The sequence below is a fragment of the Schistocerca americana genome, chromosome 3 (assembly GCF_021461395.2).
Source record: "Schistocerca americana isolate TAMUIC-IGC-003095 chromosome 3, iqSchAmer2.1, whole genome shotgun sequence".
Classification (NCBI taxonomy): Eukaryota; Metazoa; Arthropoda; class Insecta; order Orthoptera; family Acrididae; genus Schistocerca; species Schistocerca americana.
Window position 1 is genome coordinate 416,846,686 of NC_060121.1, and position 24,093 is coordinate 416,870,778.

General features: G+C 45.0%; 1 pseudogene; it reads left to right on the top strand.

The window, feature by feature from the left end:
- Positions 1-20,706: 20,706 nt before the first annotated feature.
- Positions 20,707-20,824, top strand: LOC124608171 (annotated as a pseudogene).
- The last annotated feature ends 3,269 nt before the right edge of the window (positions 20,825-24,093 follow it).

A 24,093-nucleotide genomic window follows, 5' to 3' on the forward strand; every position in this document is an offset into this window, starting at 1 on the left:
GCCTTCCGCAATGTTCGACGGTCCCTGGTCTTGTTTTGGCTGTGGTTGTTCCTTCGCGTTTCCAGTTCATAATCACATCAACAACAGTCAACCTGGGCAGCTTTAGAAGGGTTGAAATGTCCATGGTGGATCTATTAGTCTGGTGACATCCGATGACTAGTGCGCGTCCGAAATTATAAGTGGCGTTCAAAACTAAATGAGCCAGAGTCATATTTACAGAAACCAGTACCTATACTTTCGAATTATTGACCCTGGCTGTTGACACACTTGTCCCACTGTGACACAAGGCGGTGTATGGCTGTCTCATAAAATTCCCGGGGCTGCGTTGTTAATCAGTACAGCTTGACATGGTCGTCCGATGTGACTCGTTTGCCCCTCAGAGCTGACGTTCTTCTTTGACCAAGATGGCCCCCTTTTGATTCACTTCCAGCAGCACGGTACAACAGTGAATGCCCAGCACTACTTGCAAACGTTGACCACCCTTCGCTAAGCGATCAAATCAAGACGACCAGGCAATCTCACTCATGGGGGCATTCTGCTCCACGACAATGCAAAGCCTCATACGGCCAACACAGTCGCGGCACTCCTGCAGAAATTCAAATGGGAGGTTCTCGGTCACCCTCCATACGGTTCGGACTTTTCTCCCTGTGATTACGCCTTTTTTGGTCCCCTTCGCAGTCGTGATTCATGAGAATACATTTGCACCGATCCACGATTTCTACTATCATATAACTTCGCTTGAATCACGCCTCTTTTCCTCAACATCTACTTGAGATTAATGTTTACGGTTCGCAGGCATGTGAGTGTGGTCCTGAGTCGGAAGCTGATGTGAACCGCATCGTGTTTGTGTGTTCCAAATTTGAGTGCGAACGGTTGTACCTCCTGAAGACACTGCTGCGTATGGGCTAACACATTCCTCAATAGGCTACTTCTCTTTCATTCCCCAAAGAGATTAGCCTTTATAAAGTGTTAAGTTCCTTAAGAGTACTGGGCACAGCCTGTAGGTTTTAATTGTGTATATTTTCTGTTTTTCTGTCTTATTTCTGAAGATATTTCAGGAATAGTGTGAACTGTAACTCAACACAATTTAACTACCTCTTAGCTAATTGTTTGCAAAAGTACAGTGGACCCAGCTTTGACGTTAAGAGATTTCTCTACCCGTAAATATACATTTCTGTATTCTTTTATCCAATTCTATGTACATTGTAGCTATGTGTTATAGATGGATAAATCGAGTTGCTACTCGCAAGGCCAAATAAATAAAAAAAATTGTTAGGAGAGTCGAAGCCGTTTCTCTCTGTCAGCAGGATTTCCGCCTATGCAATGTTGACCATTTCATTCGATGCCAAGCAATGTTCTATCTCCAGAGGTGTGTGTATTCTCCTTTTAACCTGCCCATGCTTGCCTGTTCACCAGTCAGGCAAGCTGCCACATATCAGCAGAATGGGCAGATTGATTTACTCCCATGCACGCTAATCCATGCCAAATCTGAGCAGGCTAAAGGAACCTGGCTTGCCTGCCAGTCTTCCCGCTGTGCTACGCTACGTGGCAGTTTATTCTGCACGCTTTCATTGTAGTGTTGTATGTAGGGTTCTGAAATTGATGAAAAGTATTTTTTTTAACTGAGTATCAGAAGACGAGGCTCAGTGAAATATTTGTTCACTTTGGGTGAATTTAATCCAGAAAACGGTGGATTTTCTCTGTCCTTTTCGATGTATTGCTTATCTTTTTATTTCGATATGAACGGTTTTCTCTGCAGTTTCACCCTCTTTTGACTAGTACTGGATATTCTCAATTCTAACCATAGCCAAGTCACCTCTAATACATATTTTCTATGGTAAGCAGAACAATCTCCGAAAGCCGAGATCCTTTGGACCTAATAATTTGAATATGTATATTATACTGCAACGCATACTAAGTAACGTTTTGGAAGTCTAGTTTCCTGTGACCTTAGAGTGTTTCAGCTAAATACAGAATGACTCCAGTTATACCAATTTTAATTACTTTTTCCAGGATGTGTATTGCGAGTTCCCTGAATTCATTCTACGAGGTGCTATCCAAAATTTTCGGGACTGGTACTACCATCTGTTGAAAACCTTACCTTTGGACTAATGGTCAACATCACCCTCGAAGTAGTTCCCATCCGCACGTACACACCGCTCCCGGTGCTTCTTTCTGGCAGTGGCCAAACGTTTTCTAGAAGTCCTATTCTTTGAGGCTGTTTATCACTACCAGCGATGCTTCTTGAATCCTCTCTAGAGTGTCGAACCGACGGACTTCCAACTTGAATTTCAGTTCTGAGGATCGCGCGAAGTCGCAAGGTGGCAAATCCGGCGAGTACGGTGGGTGGGGTGCAGCCGCCATGTTGTTTTTTTTCCAAAAAGGTCCTGGTGAGCATGGACGTGTGTCAGGGCGCGTTGTCGTGATGCAGCAGCCAGTTCCCTTGATGCTAAAGTTCGGGCCGTCGTCGCCGCACGTTTTCAGGCAGTCATCTCAAAAGGTCACAGTAGTACACGGAATTCACTGTTTCGTTGGGTGGGACGAATTCTTTTTGTACAACTCCCTTGGTATCAAAGAAAACGATGATCATGTTCTTCACTTTGCTCTTCACCTAGCTCGTTTTTTTTGGGGGGGGTCTTGGAGAGCCCGACCTCTTCCACTGGGACGATTGTTGCTTTGTCTCTGTGTCATAACCGCAAATCCAGGTCTCGTCGCCAGTGATAACCCGTGACAAGAAGGCTGGATCATGAGATGCGGTCTGATGAAGGTCCGGGCACACTTCATTCAACACGCTGTGCCTTCTGATCGGCAGTCTAGATCCTTGGCACAAATTTTGCGGCGACACTATGCATGCCCAATTCATCAGTCAATATTCGTTGACATGTCCCATAACCAATGCCCACTTCATCCGCAAGGTCTTTAATGGTTCTACGTCGATCCGCACGTTGTCTATCTAACTCATTCTAAATTCCCCAAATGTATTTTAGAAAACACGAAGTTTGTGGTCTGTTATTCTAAAAGGTATATGCCTCAGGTAAGAAGCTTTTCTTTCATACTGAGCTTTCTTTGCATTATGCTGCGTACCACCACAATGTGGTTTGTAATATCCACTGAGCCATTATTTTTTTTCTATTTTAATCACTGTTCGCCTAAATTTAGAAAGCTTATATACTGCTAAATGGCCTCAAGTCCTTAGCACTCATTTCCACATACTTGTCAACCATTAAATTTTTATCATCTTTCAAAATATTTATGGAGCGACTAAACTGCTGATCAAATTTTCAAACATGTCGTGACGTACTCGTGGTTCCCAAATGAGGTTTTAGTAACTTTCTACACAGTTTTCATTATGAGAGAGCTACCGATTTATTTGAAGCTTCCCCGCAAATACACTACAGCTTTTGCCATCCTGGACTTGAGCTCTGCTGGCCGGAGTGGCCGAGCGGTTCTAAGCGCTACAGTCTGGAACAGCGCGACCACTACGGTCGCAAGATCGAATCCTGCCTCGGGCATGGATGTGTGTGATGTCCTTAGGTTAGTTAGGTTTAAGTAGTTCTCAGTTCTAGGGGACTGATGACCTCAGAAGTTAAGTCCCATAGTGCTCACAGCCATTTGAATCATTTTGAACTTTAGCTCTGTTTCGTGACTGGTATATATTCAACAACTCTTAATTTCTCCTCAATCTCGCTTACGTTTGGTTCGTTCGTTTTGCTGCTCCCACCGTTACGATGCCTGGCTAGTCACATTGGATTGACAGTGCAACGTATTGTCAGGTGTCTCAGGCTGAACAGGTCCAGTGAAGCTTGCCAGGCTTGGTGAAACCCAAAGTGGCCTGCCTTAACCAGTGTGCTTCAGCACACACGCACTCTTGGGTTTCCGTTGCAGCAGGTTCAGCTGCTTCAGTGGTTGCGGCGGAGGTGGGGGCAATCAGGCTATATGCAGAATTTGTGCACCTCTGTCCGTCTTCGAATTCCGGCGTCGTCACGCACCCTGTAGAGCCGAGGCAGGGTCAGCCGCGAAATGCGTGTTTGCGCAGCTGCTGCCTTGGAACGGGCCGTGTCTATCACGGCACACATTTCGTGCTACACACTGAAAACACCGCGCCACAGTACCGTAGCGTGTCGCTAGAAGGGGAAAAGCAAAATGACGAGGTGAGTGTCATACAGTAGTTCGTTCCCTGTCTATGAAGGGTAACAGTTGTGAAACAGTCCACTCTTATTTTGTGTAAGTGTATTGAAATAATACACCATAGTAATGACACGTTGGTTAGGAGGCGCAGACGATACCAGTGCGGTCAAATAAATTTGAACGACGAAGAATGAAGTGGCATATCATCTGGCTGTGAAGAATCGGTCATTGCTGCTTAAGTGGAGGTTCTGCTGCGTGAAGTGTATCACAGCCCAGACGATGATCGGAAAAGAGAAAAATGTCAGGGGCAGTTCTCAACGTCCACGACAGTTTGAAGGTGGAAAAGTTCACGGCTCGCTGAGTTCCGCGACTTGTCACACTCACTGAAAAACACCCCGAACCGAGGCAGCAAGGGAAATGTCGCCACTGTGTCCGGCTGACGCAGATGACTTCTTAACGCGTGATGGACGAGTGCTGGACGCGTCATTGAGACTCCGAGTCGAAGCAGTAAAGTAGTGGGGTGGAGACAAAAGACTATAAGTGCGCTTCGGTCACGCAACGAAATTATTTTTACAAAAAGCGTTCAAAAGTTTAGCACAGTCTTCTCTAAATTTTTTATTTTTTCCAGGAGGAGATTGAAATTTTTTGTGAACATACTTGGAGCATTTAGCTATAAATTTTTCCTACACAATGTAGCCTCCATCAGCTGTGACGCATCTTGCCCAACGCTCTTTCCACGATGTAAATGCACTTCAGTAAAATTCTGGGAATTGACTTTTACACCATCGCTTGATATAGGAAATAAGGTCTTTCTCACTATCAAATGTTTTAGCGCGCAGGCCGGCCTTCAGACGACCAAAGAGGTAGAAATCAGACGGAGCCAAGTCCGGACTGCAGGGAGGATGTGGAACAACTTTCCAACCCATTTTCCTGATATTCTCCCCCATCATAAGGGCTGTATGGGGTTTGGCATTGTCATGGTGTAATCTGATGAGCTGACCCTAAAGCTGTGTTCTGTAGGTCTTGATGACACGCCGCAGCTCGTCCAGTGACAAACAGTAACGGTCTCGGTTGACTGTAGAGCCAGGTTCCCAAAAGTCAATGAAAATGACACCACACTGATCGCAGAAGAAGGAGGCCATCATCTTTCGGCCTTTCACCATCGTGGGTTGTCCAGTAGAGAGAAATCACCTTTTTTTTAAGCCCCTGCAACCACCGCTGGATACTGCTGCGATCCACTGTGTCCTCCCCAGAAACAGGGAGCAACTTCCTGTGAATATATCTGGCAGAGTCATCGCCAGTCTTGAAGGGGAACCCCATCACCCACCGTTGTCGCAACGTGACTTCTATTTCACGGTCCATTATGGCTCACACGTAAATAAAAGAATATACTTTCATACACCAACTCATAGCTAAATGTTCCAAGTATGTTCACAAAAAATTTCATTCTCCTACTGCAAAAAATAAAATAATTGGAGACGACTGTGCAAAACTTTTTGAAAGCCCTTTGTAAAAGATCATTACTTTATTTTCTTGTACCAGTTCCCGCACTGTCGCAGCGTCAACTATGCTAAGGTCGCATTTGGCAAGGTTGGTTTATGGGGTGGCTGGATGCCCTCACTCCTCCGAGACGGACTAAGTGCACCCCAACTTTGCCTGTAGTGTTATTCATGTGGCCGAGCGGCTCTAAGCGCTTCAGTCCGGAGCCGCGCTGCTGCCACGGTCGCAAGTTTGAATCCTGCCTCGGGCATGAATGTGTGTGACGTCCTTAGGTTAGTTAGGTTTAAGTAGTTCTAAGACTAGGAAACTGATGACCTCAGATGTTAAGTCCCATAGCGCTTAGAGCCATTTGTTATTCATGTGAAAATTAGCGAAAGTTCTCTAAATGTTTGTGAGTCATGTAATTGGGGCGGGACTTTGGTAGCAGACAGGTATTCACCTGGTGGGATGTGGGAAGACGCCTAAGGTTGGCCGGCACACTGACCCTTGTTAATCCGCCAGGCGGATTTGATTCGCGGCCGGCGTACCTCCCCGTCCCGGAAGAGGGACTTTAACACGCAAGGCTATCCGGGCGGATCAGAAGATCACTACCATTATCAATATTTCATAAGATTGTAATAATGAGTACATAAATGGCCAGTAATAATTTTTAATACTACCGTTAAGACGTGGCACAGTGTGCTGGACGTTACAGCTTGGGGAACGAATGAATGAACATCATCTTAATCACATAGTCCATAGTATACCATGCATGTATTACAGTGAAATTAAATATACGTCACATACGTTTAAGTATCTCATGCAAATGCCTTATCCCAATAGTAAATATTCCCGCAGTGGAGAAATTGCTTCATTATTCAGTCAGCAACAGGTAAAGGAACTAATTGCCATAGCTGGCCGGAGTGGCCGTGACGTTCTATTCACTACATTCTGGAGCCGAGCTACCGCTACGGTCGCAGGTTCGAATCCTGCCTCGGGCATGGATGTGTGTGATGTCCTTAGGTTAGTTAGTTTTAAGTAGTTCTAAGTTCTAGGGGACTGATGACCTCAGATGTTAAGTCGCATAGTGCTCAGAGCCATTTGAACCTTTTGAACCAACTAATTGCCATAGTGAGCGAGCAGTGTTATTTTTATTGTTAGACTTTTATGAGTGACAGTGGCCTCATGCAAAGTATTGGCAGCCTGAAGTCTTCAGATTCTGCGAGTCCAGAAATAGGGAGTCCAGCAATCACGTGATTTACATACTACGTATAGTGCACACGTTTTAAGTTGATTGATTTAAAATAGGGGGAGGGGGGGGGGTGCAGATTAAGAGCGAAGCAAGTGTGGGCAGGGAGATGAACGGTGCAGAGGAGGAATGTTCTGCAACAAGTGTACCAATAGTCTCATTGACTCTTTAGTTTGTGGTTTCATAAAACATCAACAAAAACAAAATATAATTTGTGTTTTGTAGTTTTAAAAATAAAAGTGTACAAGGAAAATTCTTTTTCATTGTAAAGTTTACTTGGGCTCTAGTGTTGGTGATGGTGGTGGTGGTGGGGGGGGGGGGGGGGCATTTGCACTCAGAGAGACTGGAAACATCTGGAGTAAAGGAAGCTGTGGTAACATATGGATTCACCTCTGCCGAAAAAGGCGAAGACTCAACCATCATCCCGCAAGAAAATGCTCGCTGATTTTCGGGCTGGTGTTAACAGATTATTCTCGTAAGGGATTAACCGTCACAAGAGCACACTAAACGGAATGTCTTGACGAAGCTACAGGTGGGTGTAAAGACGTAGCGTCTTTGGGAGCTGGTCAAGCTATTATTTTTCCTGCACAACGACACACCTACTCATTCTGCACATGACAGTCACACATGCTGCTCCGTTGTACTATCAAATTTTGCCTCGGCCCCCTTCTATTTTGCTGACATAGTACCTCTTTCCTCGGATGAAGATGCCATTGCGTGGCAGGCAGTTCCAAAATGATTAAGAAGTGATTGTCGTTGGGGAACGTATCCTGCACAGCTCGAATAGTGACTTCCACAATCAAGGTGTCTACATTCATCGACGGCGAAAATTTGTCGCATTGAAGAGTGGATGTGCAGAGATGGACTAATACCAAGTTTTATGACACACATTGATTATTTTGTGGTTATTATTCAATCTGTATGAATATCTTTCGGCTTGGTATTTTTCAGACCTCTTATACAGCAGTTAGGGCAGTGATTCCCAACCTTTCTGAGTTACTGTCGTGCTGTCAGTTAGTTCATTTACCTGTTACGAGGAGAATAACGAAGCAATTTCTGGTCCATTGCGGGAACTACTTACAACTCGACAAAGGTACTTTCATGACATATATAAGTATCTGTAATGTATATCTTTCAATTTTACTGTCATAGATGCATGGTACAAAATAGAAAGAACGTATGTCATGGGTCAACTATGCGAGGAAGATGTTGTTCATACATTTGTTTCACAAGCTGTAAGCTCCATCACACTGTGTCACGTGTTAGATTTTGAAAAAAAAATTACAATCTGAAGAAGTAGTGATGATAGTATTCATATTTTAAAAATAATTTAGTTTCGTGATGGAAAGAAAATCGAAACCTCTTTTTCCACTCCTCCGAAAATTTCATTTTACCCGTCAGGGATAATAACACCGGGGCTGGAAACCACTGAGTTAAGGGACGGAATGTACACTTGAGCCGGCCGGAGTGGCCGTGCGGTTCTAGGCGCTACAGTCTGGAGCCGAACGACCGCTACGGTCGCAGGTTCGAATCCTGCCTCGGGCTTGGATGTGTGTGATGTCCTTTGGTTAGTTAGGTTTAATTAGTTCTAAGTTCTAGGGGACTGATGACCTCAAATGTTAAATCCCATAGTGCTCAGAGCCATTTGAACCATTTGTACACTTGAAAAACAAGGAAAAGTGGGTTGACCGCAATAGATGTTTTGGAAGTACTGTTCGTTGGACTGTCTAGTATCCGTCTTCACGACAGTGGAAAACGAAAAGTAATTTACGGTAACGAGATCAACAGACGGTTTCCGATTGCTGAAATGCCGTGAAATCTGGAGCCACACCCACACCTAAAAATTGGCGTTACAGTTTGGGGATACCCATTTCACTTTGCCTGGGAGCTATGAATAATTCCACAGGATGCCAGCTGTCCGTAATGACACAACTGTCGGCGGGGTATTAAACATCCGAACCATCTCCGTCTCTAGCCGCAGCGCAGCGACTGCAGAGAAGAATTGCGACATCAAGCAGAAGACGGACCGCAGTTCCAGCCACTCCACAACACACACACACACACAGAGGGCGCGACCCCTGCGTGGCGAGAGGCCGCCTGTGCTGGTGTTTCTGTTTTTCCTTAATGACCCGGAGCGGCACAGCGCCGAGCGGCGGAAAGTTTGCGGCAGATGGGTAGGGAAGGGGGGGGGGGGGCAAATTGGCGCGGGCAGGCGGCCATTATCGCGTCGAGTGTTGCGCAAACAGCGCCGGGCCCACCCGCCTTTAATTCGTCATTTGCCACCCGAAGGGCGTCCCGGCAGGAACTCTCACACCGTTTAGCAAACTTATAATGACTGCGCTCGTCCGCGCCATCTTTCCTTCTTTTTCATTCCTTTTTTTTTACGTCCTCATGAATTCGTGCGAAAGAGATACAGTCTTTTTTCTGTATATTTCTTGGCTCCATTCTCGCTTTCGTTCGGCGCATTCACAGAGCTCGGAAGTTACCTGAAGGAACGTGCCGTCGCACCGGAGCGTTATCGCAAACACTTCTGACGTCATTCTCGTTCCAACAGTGATATCTCACTACTACCAATGTTGTTGTTGTTGTTGTTGTGGTCTTCAGTCCTGAGACTGGTTTGATGCAGCTCTCCACGCTACTCTATCCTGTGCAAGCTTCTTCATCTCCCAGTACCTACTGCAACCTACATCCTTCTGAATCTGCTAAGTGTATTCATCTCTTGGTCTCCCTCTACGATTTTCACCCTCCACCCTGCCCTCCAATGCTAAATTTGTGATCCCTTAATGCCTCATAACATGTCCAACCAACCGATCCCTTCTTCTAGTCAAGTTGTGCCACAAACCCCTCTTCTCTCCAATCCTATTCAGTACCTCCTCATTAGTTATGTGATCTACCCATCTAATCTTCAGCATTCTTCTGTAGCACCACATTTCGAAAGCTTCTATTCTCTTCTTGTCCAAACTAGTTATCGTCCATGTTTCACTTCCATACATGGCTACACTCCATACATATACTTTCAGAAACGACTTCCTCACACTTAAATCTATACCCGATGTTAACAAATTTCTCTTCTTCAGAAACGCTTTCCTTGCCATTGCCAGTCTACATTTTATATCCTCTCTACTTCGACCATCATCAGTTATTTTGCTCCCCAAATAGCAAAACTCCTTTACTGCTTTAAGTGTCTCATTTCCTAATCTAATTCTCTCAGCATCACCCGACTTAATTCGACTACATTCCATTATCCTCGTTTTGCTTTTGTTGATGTTCATCTTATATCCTCCTTTTAAGACACTCTCCATTCCGTTCAACTGCTCTTCCAAGTCCTAGTGTATTCTTGTTTCCCTCAGTTATCATCACGCACTTTAGTGAAATATGTTTTACTTATTCTTATACGTGCTGTTCCGAAACTTCGCGTGCAGATAAATGCAGGAGGTTCAAATGGTTCAAATGGCTCTGAGCGCTATGGTACTTAACATCTGAGGTCATCAGTCCCCTAGAACTTAGAACTACTTAAACCTAACTAACCTAAGGACAGCACACACATCCATGTCCGAGGCAGGATTCGAACCTGCGACCGTAGCGGTCGTGCGGTTCCAGACTGAAGCACCTAGAGCCGCTTGGCCACATCGGCCGGCTAAATGCAGGAGGTATAGAGCATCAAAACACATATACACTGAGGTGACAAAAGTCATAGGATAGAGATATGCACATATTCAGATGATGGTAGTATCGCGTACACAAGGTATAAAAGCGCAGTGCATTGGCGGAGCTGTCATTTGTATTCAGGTGATTCATGGAAAAAGTTTCCGGCAAGATTACGGCGGCACGACGGGAATTAACAGATTTCGAAAGTAGAATGCTAGTTCGAGCTAGATGTATGAGACATTTCAGATCGGAAATCGCTAGAGAATTCAATATTACGAGACCCACAGCGTCAGGAGTGTGCCAAGAATACAAAATTTTAAGCATTACCTCTGATCACGGACAATGCAGTGGCCGACGGCCTTCTTTTAACGACCGAGAGCAGCGGCGTTTGAGCAGTAATGTCAGCGCTAACATATAAGCAGCACTGCGTGAAATAACCACAGTGATCGGTGTGGGACGTACGACGAACGTATCTTAGGATAGTGCGGTGAAATCTGCTGCTAATGAGCTATGGCAGCAGAGGACCGTCGCGAGTACCTTTGCTAACAGCACGGCATCATCTGCTGCGCCTCTTCTGGGCTCGTGATCACATGGATTGGACTGTAGGCGAGTGGAAGACCATCGCCTGGTCAGATGAGTCCAGATTTCAGTTGTCAATAGATGACAGTAGCGTTCGAGTGTGCGATAGGAGCCACGGATCCAAGTTGTCTTCAAGGCATTGTGCAAGCTGGTGATGGCTCCATGAGGTTCAGGGCTGTGTTTACATGAAATGGACTGGGATCTGTGGTCCAGCTGAACCGATCACTGATTGAAATGGTTATTTTCGGCTACTTGGAGATCATTTTCAGGCATTGATGGACTTCATGTTCCCAAACAGCGATGTCATGTCACCCAACTACAACTGTTTGCATTCCTTTGAAGAACATTCTTAACAATTCGAGTGAATATTTGGCCATGTATTTAGTTGCTGTACATATGGTCCCTGACAGCAGTTTCTGATGCTAGGGACGATTTATGGAGAAGGCAGTTTAGCATGTTAATTACAGCAGTGCCATTCACAGAAACAGCTCTAATGCGCAACCATTGGCCTTTATGCCCCCAGTAAATCGTCTGAGAATTGATTGTCGTGCCTGTTCGAAGGTTCCTGGCATGTCCACAATGGTACCAGCAGCAACGGCAACTCTAGCGACGAAGTCTGCTTCTCTTTCCACAACCGTTTCATAACTAGCTTCTTCATACTACCCCAGAGGACAGATGACCTGAGTGGCCAGGCCACAGAGCTACCTCGGCCTATCCACTGATTTCTGAAAGTGGCTCTCAGATGATTCCCCACAGCAGTGTTGTAATGGGCTGGCGCCCCATCGTTCTCGAGGTACAGCCTTTGTCTAACATTCAGAGACGCGTCCTCCAGTGTTTCTGGCAACACACTTACCACGAAGATGCGTCCGTTGAGATAGAATGGGAAGAATGCACGGTCCAGTCAGCCTATCACCGAGAATGCCAGCTCGCACATCAACACCGAATTGCTGTTGACGAGCACGAGATCGAGTAACTCATGAATGCTGGAACAGCCTTCACGAGTAAACAATGCCTCGTACAGAACCTCGGCCGGAAATAAGCGGTGCAGGGGAGTCTGCTGTAAAAACCATTTGTTCGACCTGCACGCGTTGGGGAAAATCTTCGGTTGCTGGAGCTGCGACGCGCTGAAGGTGGAAAGGATGAAGCTGCTGGTCGTGTAACACATCCCACACGACGCTATGTCTGACGCCAAGGATGTACAATGCGTCGTGCACTTGCAGACTGAGTGTCCCCAACATACCGCAGAATCTCGTCTTCCATTTCGGGAGTTCGCGCTGTTCGATTTCGATGTATATCATGCGTACTTGCACAGCAAGTGTCTGTTTCACGTAGCAGGCGATGCAGAATGTCTAATTTTTGGTGTTGTGGAAATCATCGGTTGGGAAAGCGCTGCAGATAACTCATTGCAGACCGTCCATTCGCATTGACAGACCCGTGTACCAGATGTCTGTCAGCCGTTTCAATGTACGTAAACAGCTCCATGATCACTAGTGTTGTCACAAGGCGATGATGGCTGCGACTGAATCAGAGTGTTTACAAGGAAGTCACTGTTGTGACAAGGTGGTGTTGCCTGGGAATGAATCGGTGAGTTTCCAGGCAGACCTCAGAGCCAACCATTCGTACACAGAGCAATTTTGTATGTCAATACACATTCTCAGGCAGCGACACCGACACAACATCTTACGTCAGTACCACCAACAAAATATTCCATAACACTACAGTTTCCATCCAGAGACCATGTGTTCCTGGTCGAAATATGTTACTGACGATGTTCTTTACCTTCTGTATTAAATTGAAAGAACTGTTTCGAAACACCGTATTTATAGAGAGTGGAACAGCTAAAGTAGGCTGCTTTTCTTTGAGTTGCAGCCGACAGCGTGCGGAATATCTGACATAAGCAAGTAATTTTCAGCGTTGTAGCTGCCTAATTTGAGACCAGCTACGTTTTATTAAATGGAATCATAGACGTTTTTCTATGGAATTAGAAAGAGCTTCGAAGAGCAGTTAGAGAGAGCCAGAGAGAAAGAGAGAAAGAGGCAGAGACGTAAGAAGAAGAAGGAGAAGAAGACAGTGGTGACATTTTGGAAGTCTCATTTAAATACTAAAACATGGATTTTTGTAAATAAACTTGGTTTTGTGATCAATGCTTGCGAAACTAGGGCGTCTGCTTATACAAGATGAGTTCCGTGTTATTCACGGCCGTGCCCGCATCACCTTTTAATATGAGACACCCCGCTTTCATCAATATGTCGAATGGGTTGTAGTTTATCAATGACTTGAAGCACGGGAGAGTCTCAGGACAGCATAAAATTATGTTGTGGACAAGATTTATATCACGTGTAGATGCGCCGAAATTGGCGTGAAAACGGCAGTGGTTTTGATAAAAGCCTTTGTACAGGCAGAGTGATTTTTTTTTTTGCCTTCTTATAACAAAATGTAGAGTCCAAACTGTTGAGGATAGGGAGTTCGTGTCAAGACCGTTAACAAATACTATATCAACATATTACCACCTATATGTACTAATACGCCACTATATATTGCTGCGTATTCCACATTTTACGTTCCTAACAGTGACGAGTTGGGTACTACATCTGTTTTGTAGTAGCAGTAAATCACTCAACTTCAATGCAACTCCGCACACGTGCCTACTGCACCCTTTCAAAAGTTTCAGGCTGGTCGCGAATAATTTCACAGGCTTTCACAACAGAGTTTCATTCGCACAAACACCTACGAACCATTTAAGCATCTCCACAAAATTACATCTATTATTTGTGGCTGAAACGATCCGTATCCGCAACCTGCATGTACCATAGTTTGGGTGCACACAACGAGATAAATACAATTATCATTTATAAGCTTGCATGGGGTCGACAGAGTTTGACGTGAGGTAGCGGAATGACCCAGCAGCTTGAATTCATCCAACATAAAATAAAGCTCAACTGTCGTGAGACTTCACTAGTCAAATTTACAAAGAACTTGGCATTATGAGCCCACTCATCAGTACGACACTGCATCCCTTCTGACCTGAATGCGTGCACCGGTTCGGTTTGGAAGGGCGTCATAACACCGTTATGTCCTCTCCTGAGATAAGCTGATCCATAGCTGTTTGTTACTGGTCATGATACCCTGAATACTGGCGCAAGCACGGAACTGACGTCGAAGCTGACCTCCCACATGTTCTATCGGTGACAGATCCCCGAACCTTGCTGGCCACGGAAGTGCCTGGCATACAATTCATAGAGACATTTGTCATGCGTGGATGAGCATTGTTGTGTTGAAAATTGGACCCAAGGTATGGAGAAAAGAAGATGCCCTTGACGTATCGTTGTGCTGTCCAAGTTCTCTTACTCGCTACCTGCCGACGGTGATATGAAGCCATACCCAATGGCCCCCAACCCCATGTCGCAAAGAGTAATACCACTGTGCTTTCCAAAACACTGGAAGAATGAGGCCTCTCCTCAGGACGCCACCATTATCGCTGACTTTGGTCATCCAGTGAAGTCCAAAATCACGACTCAACGCTGAATGCCACGCGATGCCATTCTCCAGCAGTTCTAGCTTAATGGTCAAGGTACCACTCCAAACGCAGCCGTTTATATTGTGATGTTAAGGGCAGCCAACGCTTGGGGAGGTAATTTTCTAGCCCAGATGCTCTGCTGGTTGTCCATTATTTGTGCTTGCATGGTAAGCGCATGTGGCGTACAGTTATTACGCTGTGCATAGTGGGCGGTACAGTGAACCTCCCTTGTGGTGATCATACGCTGACGACCAGATCTTTGACGACCAATATGTCTGCCCTAACGTTCTCGTGCAGTCCAATAACGGGTCACTACCACATCTGGACTCCCACAGAGCTGCATATAGCATTCGAGGAGTCGGCCAAATGGAGGCCCACAGTGAAGCCCCTTTCAAATTCTGTCGAGTGCTGATAATGTTGACTCACACGAGTAAGCAGCATCTCTATGTCGTTAACTCAGTACAGTGTTGCTCACGCCCCTTGTATAACCTAGCAGTCGTGCTAACAAAACTAAACACGAACATTACTAATGATGTCTGACGGCCGTTCTCCCTGCCACAGAGAATTGCACTCGTATAATCATTTACATATCTCCCAATGGTGTGAAAGCATACAAAGTTACACTGACATCCGAACATGTCTTCTGGGTGCTTCCCTTTCTTTGTCTCTCTAAAAAGTCGTCAGGTGCGTTTACCAGTTTTCCGGTAGATATTTCAACTTCATTTTTGCAATGTGTAACTGTAGTCAGGCGTAGCAAATACTGGTCATAACATGTGTTATGCAACGCCCAGAGTCAACAGAAAGCATCTGGTAGTTTCCCATTACAAACGAAATGATATTTAAAGCGGTATTTTACGTGGCCATTAGATTGCTTTAGTGCGATTACGGTTTTATCTTTATTCATTAGCTGGGTGAATAAACTGCGAAGAATGAGCAGTACTCCAGCGGCGAGTGAGCAGCGCTGCCCCACACTGTCTTCTAGCGCCATACAGCAGCGCTACTCACTCACTGCTGGAGTGCTGTTCGTTCCTCGGCTTCCGTTGTCCCTCTTAATACGTATCGACAAAACGAATATTGCACTAAGTTGATCTGATAAATCCTATGAAGAATTCCAGGCCATGTAGTTGTGATAACACATACTCTGTCAAAAGGTCTAGGTAAAGATTTGCAGTTACTGATGTCTCGACGAGGAAAGTCGATCCCTGATGCGGTTACACATAATCCCACATCGTACAGTCAACGTTGGACTTTCTCGCTGACGCTCGCGAGAAGCGTGGGAGTTTTATGATTGTGCGTGATCAGATTTCCTGAGGGATGGAAGTTTGCCTCGTCACTGAAACAAATTCGGTTGAGGATTGTTTCAATGGCAGACATTCGCTGCAGCATATTAACTATTTTCGTCCTGCTTAATCATTCGGCTCCAGCATCCATAACAACTGCACTGCGTGCAGTCGCAAATTTTCATATAGGACGTTTTTTGCACTGTTGAACGTGATAGCCATACGGAAACACCTTCCGGGAGAATAGTCGAAAGTTGCTTTTACTCCGTCAGTGTTCCTTAGTTCCTCTTGCCCGGCCAGTCCTCCCATTGTCGAAAGCCTTCTTTATAAATTTCTTGGTCCATACACGAACAAGTGAGGGCGACGGTGAATCTCTTCTGGATTTTGTTTCGAAGCTTCACTGAACGCACATCCAGTTTTGTTTTAAGAAGCTAAGGTACACACTTTATTTCCTCTTGAAGGATTGGCCTTTGTGTATGATTTCACAGTATGTTGTCCATCAGGAGGGCACCTGAAACACAAAAATGCACAGTGGTTAAATTTTTTGATAGCCAATGAGTGCATAGTACAGATCTGACGGGGACAACAAATCAGTTACCTTCTTAATAAACCTTTAAAATTACAAAGTGATTTTATGGACACACCGTAAATCTTATTTTGACGTATCATATCCTTCTTGTGTGTTGTAGCTGTCAAAATTTCGGAGTTTAGGATAGTAAAAGTGATTTAACGTCTCTCTCCTTTCTGTTTTCAGCTGTGTAGTGGCATGGGGGAAAGCATTTGCCGTGTTCGAGTAGAGATCCACAAGCGATGGCAGTCAGCAGTGCTCGTGATGGGGCAGTCCTACCGCACGAGGTGGGCCAGAGATGCGGGTTGCGGCAGCCAAAGGCCACACGGCTCAACACTTCGGCCGTGAAGCACTGTACATCAGTAGAGGTTTGTTTTATACTGTTTCTTTACCGCCTCATTGTGCTGCTTTCTGCGAGCAAAACACTGATGTTCTAATATTACTGCCTGATGCTATGTTCTTCTACAACTGTGCAACACATTTGGCGAATTTACTTTTGGACTTAAGCTCTGACTTCCTACTGCTTTGCACAAGAAATCATTTAGGAGGTAAGCGACAATTTTAAAGCATTTACCAAATATTGTGCCTTGATCGAAACTTTTAGCTCTCTCTTAATCTGTAATGGTTCAAATGGCTCTGAGCACTATGGGACTTAACATCTATGGTCATCAGTCCCCTAGAACTTAAAACTACTTAAACCTAACTAACCTAAGGACATCATACAACACCCAGTCATCACGAGGCTTTCAATCTGTAACTTAAGACACATTTCGGTAGCACACCTATGTTATAACGGCAGATGGATGCTACATTAAGAGCGGTAGACTGAAATAAGCTACCTACCGAGGTGGCGTTGTGGTTAACACACTGGAATCGCATGCTAGAGGATGATGGTTCAAATCTCCACCCGGTCATGCGCATTTAGGTTTTCCGTTACATCCCTAAACTGTTCCAGGCAAATGCTGGGATGGGTCTTTTGAAACGGTTATATCGATTCCTACTCATCCCTCATTAATTATCTAATTAAGATGAGATATGGACATGCTAACTGCGCAAGTTGTTCATTGCGCATTGTTGCATGTGGAGGTCTATGTTGAGCAATTCGTGAGCAAACTCCAGCGTTTTACTCGAATCGTCTCCCTCTATAGCTGTCTTGGTTATCCTCACTGAATTTCTTCTTCGTCGGTCGCAGGTTCTACCTTCCATTCACTAACTGCGAATCTTTCGAGTATCGTGTAGGAATATTTAATACTGCGACAATGAAAGTTCAAAATAGTGGGACGCCATCTGAATTTTATTATTTTTATCTTAAAAACAATAAAGAGCGCTGGCCGCTGTGGCCGAGCGGTTCTAGGCGCTTCAGTCCGGAACAGCGCGACCACTACGGTCGCAGGTTCGAATCCTGTCCCGGACATGGATGTGTGTGCTGTCCTTAGGTTGGTTAGGTTTAAGTAGTTCTAAGTTATAGGGGACTAATGACCTCAGATGTTAAGTCCCATAGTGCTCAGAGCCCTTTGAATTCGAGAACCACAATAAAATGTCACAGCTGTTATCACACGAGTTTGTCGACATGTAAAAACCGCACAAGAAGTGATTATATAGTGTAGGTGATATTAATTTAATTGCTGTCATTGCCTTTGTAACAACGTACTTATGCACATACATCACTGTTTCAGTACGATAATGTACTGATAGTCCTATAAGGGTCTTAACTTATGCCAGTATATTTTATGTATTTGTCTTTTTCATCATCTCATTCTATATTCGTTGTTTCGCACGGTGTGTTTCTGTTAGTAATTTCAATGTGCTTACGCTTAGTGGCTGTTCAGACCATCAAGTGTACATGTCTATGGGCGCATGCGCCTCAGGAGTTGTTTTCCTGGTATCTACGCTCTCCTCTCTTCCTCAGTCGGCTTGTAGCTACTAACAACGTCTGTTATTTTAAGAGATTGGTTTTACTGATGTGAGCCCTTGATTGTAGGGGCCTTAATTTTTACACATGGACATACAGACCGTTGCCGACACATGACATGTAGGGACAGCATTACTGACTGATTTCTGTTGTGAAGTTTGTAAGTACTACCTGCATAATGTTGGCATATACCATGTCGTTTGTGATATTCTTACACTTGTTGTAGAAAGTATTTTCTGTTTGAAACGTTAGCCATGGCGTTTTCATTATAAGTTATGTTATCGCATTATATGCAGGTTTGTCCCCCTGGGGAATTCTGGTTTAAATCTGTCGAAATCATGGTAAAGGTTATTTGAAAACCACCGTTTACTGGCCGGCCGGGGTGGCCGAGCGGTTCTAGGCGCTACAGTCTGGAACCGCGCGACCGCTACGGTCGCAGGTTCGAATCCTGCCTCGGGCATGGATGTGTGTGATGTCCTTAGGTTCGTTACGTTTAAGTAGTTTTAAGTTCTAGGGGACTGATGACCTCAGCAAAAAAATGGTTCAAATGGCTCTGAGCACTATGGGACTTAACTTCTGTGGTCATCAGTCCCCTAGAACTTAGAACTACTTAAACCTAACTAACCTAAGGTCATCACACACATCCATGCCCGAGGCGGGATTCGAACCTGCGACCGTAGCAGTCGCGCGGTTCCGGACTGACCGCCTTAACCGCGAGACCACCGCGGCCGGCTGACCTCAGCAATTAAGTCCCATAGTGCTCAGAGTCATTTGAACCGTTTACTGCAACTGGTTTGCTGTTTATTATACCTGCTGTTTTATAATCGTTGCTGCATTGCAGCCATGTTCAAATTGTTTTGAGTAAAAAATCAGTTTTTTGGTAAATAATGCAACATCCTCCGCACACGCACATCACCTGTCGAAATACTAATTCCAAAGTGTGCTTACGAACGTGTTCAGGGCTAACAGACTTCGTAAGGTGATGTGAATATATTGTGAGACTGTTGCCAGCGCGCCAAGCTGATTAAGGAGTTACCAAAAAGTAGCTCACGAACGAGGTCGACACGTTTCTGTGAGGAGCAGAGTTCAGATCCACGGTGGACCATCCAAACTTTTTTTTTGTTTTCGTAAATCACTCAGTTGAATGCTGGGATAGTTCCTATGCTCGTTTCCGTCTCACATCCTCGTCCACGTGAGCTAGTAGTGTGTCTCAAATAACCCACATGTCGAGTGGACGTTGACGCTAATCTTCCTCTTAAAACAGACATGGAAAACATGTTAGTCCATTGCATTTTCTGCGCAATGAATACTTCGTTTTTAAGAGCAAACTTGCACCATATTAATATTAAAAAAATGGCGTATACGTGCAAAATAGGATAGCTGATGGTATTTTCAACGTATAATTCTGCATACTCTCGCAATAGTTGAAATACTACACTAGAGAACGTCGATACTATGGGGTATTATAGCTCCACTAACTATGAAAGTTTACAACCAAACAATTGAATGTGGTTTGGTTGATCTGTTTTTTGTCCATTCACTATTTTGTAAAAAAATGGCTCTGAGCACTATGGGACTTAACTGTTGTGGTCATCAGTCCCCTAGAACTTGGAACTACTTAAACCTAACTAACCTAAGGACATCACACACATCCATACTCGAGGCAGGATTCGAACCTGCTACTGTAGCGCCTAGAACCGCTCAGCCACCCCGGCCGGCTCTATTTTGTAACCAGCCAGGTATAGCTACACGTTTGTCTTTCTTCATTTTTATCCTAGTCAGAATCAAAAATTTTGTTTCACGATCATTGCAAATCGTCTGTGTCTCTCTTAGGCTTGGTTTTTGTCTGTTGCTAAAAAGAAAAAAAAATCTATGAAAATCTCCAGCGTGTGTCAGTTCATTTGTACAGGGTAACTAACATTTCATGACCTATTCACAATAGAAAACAAGTACATGATATGATTAACCCGCATAACTCTTTTATACTACGATGTCTGAAGTAACTACAAATATTACGAGTATTATAAATATCTTTAAGGTGTCAAAAGTTATTTCAGTTGACAAAGGTTAAGCGCCTAAACCCGTTTATCGCTTCAGATCTCGGCAGATAAAGTTACGAGTGTTAATAACGCAAGAACTATTCACACATTTAGCACCATCACTGATCGAAAACTTTGGTACGACGACTTGCTTCGAATTAAATAGCCTGTGAAGGTCCAGCCTGCATGGGTCTCTGCAACCTACCACAGGAAAGGGAACAAAACGAACACAGTACTCTATAAAACATAGATTGTGATTTATCTGAAGTCGAAAGTGTATGATTTAATCAGCTTGATAGAACTGAAAGGCAACGGCCTCACCTCAGTGGTTACACCGGTTCCCGTGAGATCACCGAAGCTAAGCGCTGTCGGGCGTGGTCGGCACTTGGGTGGGTGACCATCCAGGCCGCCATGCGCTGTTGCCATTTTTCGGGGCCCACTCAGCCTCGTAATGCCAGTTGAGGAGCTAGTCGACCGAATTGTAGCGGCTTCGGTCAAGAATACCAACATAACGACCGGGAGAGCGGTGTGCTGACCCAACGCCCCTCCTATCCGCATCCTTTCCTAAGGATGACACGGCGGTCGGATGGTCCCGGTAGGCCACTCGTGGCCTGAAGACGGAGTGCTTTGATAGAACTGAAAAACATACATTAACGGCATTTCTGCGGAAAAATAGATGCTTCTCAAACACACGGTTCCCCAGAGTCTAGTATTTAGACTTGTTGACCTCCAGCGTGGCGATCACGAGCAACACCGACTCAAAGGAAGGCCTCGGCGCTTGTTGGTGACGTCACGTCAGCTAGGCACGGGGAACGCCAGGTCTGTTGCAGGCAGAAACGCCTGGGCGTGCTTATCTCTATAACTCTCTTATTTTTGGACAAAATGTTTGGTATTGTTTTGGGTTCTGCAGTTTTATTTAGATGAAAGACTTTATTACTATCGTGAAGCTACAAGTGAAGATCATTGTTCTGTATTACTGAGTCCTGTCGAAACAAACGTAGATGAATATGAGAAGACGCTTTGCCCCATTGCAAGCTTCGGAAATTTTACATTCTAGTAACTATATTTACTTGATCCATTTTGCTATCGAAACTTACCCCAACCCCCTTACAATGAACTCGTTTCTTTAATTTATTTTCGTTTGACATCGTCACTGGAAATGTGAACTAATTTACATGTGTAAATGTCCAACTGTTGCCAGTCATTAGATTACAGTCGTTTTCAAAGAAAGGAATTCTAAACAGGAAACAAAATAGCTTCATACATCGAAAATACTGCTGAGCTTAAACTTTTTTTAACACGCACATTAGAAAAGATAAATATTCCCCTCTTGCAACTGAAAGGAGAAAGTTTATAGGATAAAAGAATTTTATTTGATAAAACAAGTATCTCTCTCTTGCCTCTTCTTCTGTCCCCCACCCCCTCCCTCAACGTTTAAATTCGCTAGATATTTCATTAACATTCAGTGCTCCTCACCTCATAGTCAACCAAGATATCTAAAGAAGAGACCAATATGTTCATAGTTTCTAGTAAAAGCAACCCAGTACAAACGTAACTTCCTCAGATTTACAAATAAGGTAAAGAAGCACGAATTCTGTTGCTGCTGGACCATGAAGTTGTTTTTGTATGTCAATCCTTAAAACAGGTGGAAATTTAAGTTCAGGAGAACACTATTTGTTAAGAAGTGTAATGAATTGCACGATTAATTGATTGCAGAAATCTCTCATAACAATGTGTGTTGGTCAACTACCGCCAATAGTTTCACATTTTCCTGTGTCAGGGAGGGAGACACCACCATTATGAGTAAGCCTGCAACAGACCTGGCGTTCGCCGTGCCTAGCTGACGTGACGTCACGAACAAGCGCCGAGGCCTTCCTTTCAGTCGGAGTTGTCACTATACGGCGGACACTGCCGCGCCGCAGCCGGCGGGCCCTCAGTGCCGCCCCGCTGACGTCAGCTGGTGCCGGCCGCCGTGCGCTGACCTGCGCTGCGCGTCGCCGCGGGCGCGGACGCCGCCGGCCGCCCACAATGCCTGGCGCCATCTTGTGTGCGCCCCGGCGTATTGATCTCGCGCCGCCGTGACGTCATACGTGCTGTGGTGTGCTGCGCCGCGGCACGACTTGCTGGACCCTCGGTGCTGCGGCCTCTCGCGCTCCGGAATGCCTCGGCGCGCACCGCACATTTATCCCCCCGCGGAACTTCCTGCCGTTCCAACTTACCCATCATCCTAATCGATATTAATTTGTGACCTTGTTCTAGAAGTGGCTGTGCCACTCACCTTACAGGCAATCTTCGGAATTTTTTATCATTTATTTGTCGTATTTCAGTTTCATCCTTGCAATTGCTAAGAAAAGTATTTATTTTAGCAGAGCGTTTCGTCTCATTCATTTCAAACATCGTCAGGAGTAGCATTTTGATCTGATTTCCGCTGCATCTCGAAGTATTGTCTGTATATCTATTTTCCAGATATTCTATCTCTTGGCATATATGTTCGTGGTCTACTTTAACCTTTGCTTGCACCTCTCTAGATATAAAACACCACAAAATATCTACATCTACATACATACTCCGCAATCCACCACACGGTGAGTGGCGGAGGGTACCTTGTACCACAACTAGCATCTTCTCTCCCTTTCCACCCCCAAACAGAACGAGGGAAAAATGACTGCCTATATGCCTCTGTACAAGCCCTAATCTCTCTTATCTTATCTTTGTGGTCTTTCCGCGAAATATAAGTTGGCGGCAGTAAAATTGTACTGCAGTCAGGCTCAAATGCTGGTTCTCTAAATTTCCTCAGTAGCGATTCACGAAAAGAACGCCTCTTTTCCTCCAGAGACTCCCACCCGAGCTCCTGAAGCATTTCCGTAACACCCGCGTGATGATCATACCTACCAGTAACAAATCTAGCAGCCCGCCTCTGAATTGTTTCTCTGCCTTCCCTCAATCCGACCTGATAGGGATCCCAAACGCTCGAGCAATACTCAAGAATAGGTCGTATTAGTGTTTTATAAGCGGTCTCCTTTACAGATGTACCACATCTTCCCAAAATTCTACCAATGAACCGAAGACGACTATCCGCCTTCCCTACAACTGCCATTACATGCTTGTCCCACTTCATATCGCTCTGCAATTTTACGCCCAAAAACGTTTCTACGTTCTGATGGCTAAATATAGAGGATGGTTATGATTAAAATTACTGTACTTGAGACTGCCGCCACGGAATACGAACGATCGTAGGACGATGAAATTTTGAGGAAGCACTTCCAAGAACACGCGGACGGGAAATAACGAATAAACCCTTGAAAGGAACAAGTTTTAAATTCCACATGAGAGGGTGACGATTTTTATCTGTGTGCAATGTTTACGTTCCAGGATACAAACGTTGCTCAGTGTGACGATCATCTACATCCACGACAGCCTGGAACAGTGCTACAGATACCATTTCATAGAATATTCAGCTTTCGTGTCACAGTTCATGCACTGCTTCAAGATTGCACATTTGCAGAGTTTTCAGCTACGGCAACAGTAACTTCTTCAACAATCTGTGGCACAATTGGCCGTCGGTCCCTCCCAGGGGCAGTTGCCGCCCTGAGTGGCCGAGCGGTTCTAGGCGCTTCAGTCTGGAACAGCGCGACCGCTACGTTCGCAGGTTCGAATCCTGCCTCGGGCATGGATGTGTGTGATGTCCTTAGGT